Genomic DNA, 6000 nt, shown 5'->3' with positions numbered 1-6000 from the left:
TAAATAAAATATAAAGAAGATACTAAATACATACAGCCTGAATAAGGTAGGATGTTTCATCATGAGAAAATAGAAATATTACATTAAAAATACCAGAGTAATTACTGATCATTGCAATTAGACATGAACAAGAGGTAGTGTGACATATTTATTTTAACCATGCTGCAAAAAAAAAAAGACCCATCTTATTCTGGTAATTGTCATTATAGAGTATAACCTTTTTTCATTTTGTTTCATTTTTTATTAAATTAATACACAATACTATATTCTTCATTGTTGCAGCCCAATGTGCTGGGGATAACACCCGTTGCCTCACAGCAAGAATGTCATGGGTTCAAACTCCTGACTCTAAACTCTGAGTGGAGCTGGACCTCTTCGTGCCTTTGTCGGTTCTCTCCAGGTACGCTGACTTCCTAATCACTAAACATGCATGTTAGTTGGTAAGTGTCAGTGTGAATGTTCTCCAAAAGCATTGGAGCAGCAAGGCAACAGCAATTAATTTGTTTGTGTTTTGCACTGAACACATTTCAGCATGAGACCAAAAGATGAACATGAGAAGAAAGATCAGTGTTTTAGGTCTATTCCCCAGTATTTGCTCCGAGGTATACAACTTAGCAAATATAAATAAAGGACCCCTTTCTTCTTTAGTGAGCCAAATTGGAAGTGTTGACCGACAGATGTTCTTCTCACCCAGGTGTGCCAAATCCTTCTAAGAACCAAGGGGAAGTATCTCTCAGTTTAACTTTATTGGTGATTTGTTTGTCCACTACAGAGGACATAAATGAATAGGCTGGGTCTCAGGAGGATACAAGATTGATTCCAGAAAGTTGTTTCTTTTCATCTGGATGTAGCATTTTCAGTTGGAGAAACATTTCATGACTCATCTAAGCAACTTCTTCCCCAAAGTATATTTACCCCTATAGGCCAGTGACCACTCTTTCAGTGATGTTAACGTGCACATCTTGGATAGTGAGTAATGCTGGTTTGACCAGAGAGGGTTATTGCTTAGCCATGTCTAGACTCAGTTGGTTTTCACCTGTGAAGACTCATTTGAAGTTAAGAAGGGCAGACCAACATGAAAACCAGAGAGCTGGTTATTGTAGAAAACCATGCCATTCAGGAAAAATCCATCAGAGGTGTTTCAGAAACATTTTACACAGCCAGTACCAAAATTTGGAATGTCAGGTAAAGCAATAAGTATCTAACTGGTTATCCAACAAAATAAAGAAAAACCGTGAAATAACAGTCTATGACATATCACAGAGTCCAAAGAAATATCACAATACAATGTTTGAAGGAGATTTAGAGAACAATGATACAGAGCCCATAGTGCAAGATGCAAATCACTCATCAGCAGTAAATATCAGAAATCAAGAATCTTGAATCGGAAAAACAAAAGTACAAACATGACTCACAATAGTTTTTCAGAGTGATTAAAGAATGAATCTGCTTGTGATTCTAAACATCTTTGAAGCATGTTGGATGAGCTGTCATGGACTGGGCTGCTTGTGGAACAGGTTCAATTCATTTTTATTGAGATGTAATTCACAGTGGTGGTAGCATAATGAACACATACATTTACAAAAACATACTGACTGCCAGTTTATGTAGAAGTGCATCCAAACTCATTCGGAAGAACTTAATTCTGCAGAAAGACAATGATCCAAAAACATAGCCAGCTCAGGAATTAACTTTAATTTAGTTGAAAACGTTTTTTTCCAGTACTTGAAGTTACTTGAAAAAATGGGTGATTCAAAAACATGTCTGGGAGTGAATATCAGGGAATCAATGGTGAAAATGTTCACATTTTAAACTTGATCATCAAACAAATTAACTGCCTTTGCTATTTTTTAGGCTATTGTATGCATTAGCTCTCCCACCCATCTACCCTATGACCCCAAATTGGGGTGCAATTTTGATGTGAATAATCCCCACCACCACTGCAAAGAAGTCAGTTTTTATATGTTTAAAATGAAATCTCTTACTTAATCTTTTTCACTTACAGTAAATTATTTTTTATACGCATTTACAAAAAGCTTTGGCTGATAGTACATCCCTTTAAAATTGTTAAATAGTTTGTTCAAATTCAGAAATTACAATAAAATCCCTCCTTTTCCGTCATGCTAAAACCAACTGAAGCATCTTCAAGCTGCTCTGTCAAAGAATTGTTTCTCATTTTTACTTATCTGAATCTTATTTTGGTTGCTTCCGTACTTTTCACAGCAGCAGCTGTTCCAGCTTAATCTCGTCATATTCCTTAACAATGATAATGACTGTTGCGATGTACATTTTAACCTGAGAAAACATATTATATTACTGCACTGGATTGTTACACATCTGCGTGCCATTTATTATTTCACCGGCTTAAGTTTTAATAAACCAGTAAAACCTCAAGTCTTTTCAAAGCGTAGGTGGAACGAGAGCCCACTTGCAGATAATTGAATATAAAATAATGATCTCTTGTGTTTTTGTCAAGGTAGGAGCTCTCAGCTTGGTGTCCTCATCAAAGCCTTGTCTTTCAGGCATTGGGGGAAGTTCCATCTTGAAAAGCTTTTTTATTCTCAGAAACTTACAGCCCCTCACTCAGAATCAGCGCATCATTCACAGTTTGCCACACTGCTTAAGGACTTAAATTGGTTCTACAATTCAGTCCTCTATAATTTTTTTCGTATCACTTATTTAACAGTATCACTATATCTGCCAAGCTACTATCTAATCTGTCATGGTAAATACTCACTGCTTCGAACATGCCGCAAAATAATACATACACTACTAAATCTGCTATTGATTTTTATCAGTTTATTTAAATTCAGTTGTGTAAGCTTTGAACTGCAGTTGCACCATTTCCAATCAGTTGATGATCAAATCAGCATGGCCAAGAATGAGTTTCAGATATAAGCTAAATCAAGTGCTGATTTGCATTAAATGTCTATTCTCTTATGTTCTAAAATTAAATATTTTATCTGACACACTAACAGATCTTTTTTCATATCCATTTATATGATTAGTTTGTTCAAATTAAACACACGTTATGCCTAACAAATGCACAGAGAAATGTTTGTTTGTCCTGATACATTGTGTAATTAATTCATTTTGCCCAATTGTAAATGATGTAATGATGCGATGGGTCATTCCATTCATGGTGGCAAATTTCACCAGAACAGGCATTCTTCTGATATGTCGAGTCTGTAGAGCAAAGTAGAGCACGCAGTCTGCTGAGAGTTGAATCTCTGAGAGACCTTAATAGAGGCTGCTGTGAACTTTCATGTTATACTCTTCAATAATTCTCTTTCATGAACACAAAACAGAACAAACTGAGTTAGCTCTTTACATAGCGTTGTGTTTTGTTTGTTCTTCAAAGTACTGATTTTAAACTGTAAGAAAATAAGGTGGTTGCTAAATATTGTAATATGATATTCTAAGAATCTCATCATTGACTTTACAGTTTTCTTTCCAGCTGTTATTGACCTTCAAACAAGTAAATGATGGGAAGTGAGTAAAAATTTGATGCTTGTACTTACCTTTACCTGTTACTTTACAATATAGGCGTTTTCATAACTTTTTATAGAATATTTGATGGTGTTTTGAACCATTTGTGTTAATCAATTAATTCTAAAGCAAAGTGCAACAGCTTCTTTGATAATGTGTTAATACGTAGCAATAGCAACTCATTAGTGTGCACTGTGCCATGCCGGTCCTTCTGCACATGCTTTACAAAGGTTTGTTGGCTAAGCTGTCTGAGAAATGCATTGCCAGGGATTCCCTACTCAGTGGTTTAGATCAGGAATGGGAGAGAGCATGGGGCTTATCAGAGAGGATGCTTTTACAGTAGGGAAATAATGGTGAAACTAAAATTTTAAAAAAACACTTCCTTTTATTGCAAAATGAAAGCAAACTACATCTGTTGGTGTTTTTCGTAGTCAGCTGTTAAAACCTCATTTAAATATTTAAATTGCTATGCAAATGTGAAAAGTGATTAAACCACCAGCAAGTTACTACAAATGTCGTTAAGGCGTTTGTTTACGTATATTTGACCACACTCTTATACTGGACAGTGGTGATGTGTACATAGTTTCTTGTAAAGTGACATAATGGCAAAAAATAAGAAATTTAAGGTTAGTACGAACATTTGTGAATTGCAAGTTTTAGCTCTGTTGTGAAAACTGATGTTAGGTTAAGTTGCACCAAATTAAAACAATAATATTTCAAAAAAGTGGTTTGTCTGTCAAAGACATTTCCTATTTTCCTGAACACTTTACATAAAAATAAGTGATGGTGCATAGTGAAAGTATGGTATTTGGACTGCTATATGAAATGCAGTCAATTTGAAAAAAATATCTTGGCTCACTGGAGCAATATTGCATAGTGGCAGCTCCAGCAGACAGTGAGAGCTAACTCTAAAAAAGCTGAAATTCAGCTCAGTGTGAAATCCACAAAGCACATGTTTACCAGCCCAGCCGGTTTGCGATTGCTTTTTACCAGAGGATACCACGGGGATAGGAGCTGGAAAAGATTTAATTGGCAAGTCAAACTTTTTCATGGTTGCTCAGTTGCTCTTCTGTAGGAGTGGGCTGGAATTAAACTTTTTAAATTTGTGAGTTCTTGTATGACTCTAACAACAGAGCTTAATTTAAGCAAACATGGTAAGCTTGGCCTTGGGACTTTGAGTTAAACTTCATGGGACACTCTTCTCTCTGGCAATGATGCTGTAGGAGCACATGGAGAAGACAAGTTTAATTTTATTTGGAAAATAAGGAATGTATTTTAGTACCTTTGAGGTAGAAAGCAGCAGACGCTTCAGAGCCTGAACTGACTGTACAAAAAATAATGTTTAATTTCTCTCTCTCTCTCTGCCAGAACTGCTGCTAGAAGAATCTTCCTTATGGCTTTTACCTGCAAACGTTACAGCCTCATCATATCCTGTCATGTGTGCTGACATGCGGTGCGATATGAATTTAGTTCCCTCGATATTCCAAGCTGAAAGATTTCAGTGTCTCGGTGTGGAGAGTGTGATAAATCCACAGAGGGCTCACATTTGCCATGAAATCATTCTCACACTGAACACTGGCAATCAAGTCTCAATCAGCTGCAGTGGCACATGATGAAACCTATCCATGAATGTGACCCTCCAGTGTGAAAGACAGTCAGATGGTTTAATTCAGCAATCACCACCCAGCCCAAATAACTGATTAGACCCATTTTGTCTTCACTCCTGTAAAAACTTTCAGTTCTGTACAGCAGATTTCATGCACTTCAGCTCTCATTCAAGACAAGAAACCCATTATTTCTTTGGTTTACGACAAGCAGGTGTGAATGAGCAAAACAACCTCTGATTTCTTGTAAACAAATTCTCATTAGTTCATAAAAAGACTGCCCCGTTGACTCTTAAGTTTTGACGGCCATACGCAATAGCCAATCAAAGCCCGACTTTATTGACTGTTGCTAGGATACCAAACTTTCCATATGTGAATTACCCTGGACATGATGAGATTTGTGCAGGCTTGCCACTTGAATTCATTGCATCATTCCACACACTATGCACTTCAAAAATACTTGGAATGCATAAGAGCAGGAAATCTAATGAGAAAAGCTGAAGAGACTAGCGGAGGGAGGACAGACAGCAGCTTGGAAGGAGATTGGATGCCTGCAGGAGGGCTGATACTGAAAGTTCTCACATATACTGTTGATGAGAAAGACATGTTTTCTTTGGTCAACAGCAGCTTATATTGTGGAGGTAATCTCGTTTTTCATGTTTGTGCCCGGATGTTTTACCATCACAGAGCTGTAGCATGGCAGATGTGAAGCTTAGAATATTCACAGGATCCTGAATATTCCAGCATTTACGATAAACTTATTTTCTTCCCTCCACTTTCACCTCTGAAAGTGTTAAGGAGAATGTATTTCCATGTGTATCATGTTGAAATCAACAGCAGCAAAGCCAATTTGTGTACCGGGTCATTTTTTTCTGTCGTGTAAGGAAAAGAATATTGATTAATGATG

Source organism: Mchenga conophoros, linkage group LG2 (assembly GCF_057382185.1).
Source record: "Mchenga conophoros isolate Kocher_MC1m ecotype Shallow Benthic linkage group LG2, M_conophoros_male_GT1.1, whole genome shotgun sequence".
Lineage (NCBI taxonomy): Eukaryota > Metazoa > Chordata > Actinopteri > Cichliformes > Cichlidae > Mchenga > Mchenga conophoros.
The sequence above is the reverse complement of the archived record's forward strand: the minus strand, read 5'-3'. Positions refer to the sequence as shown.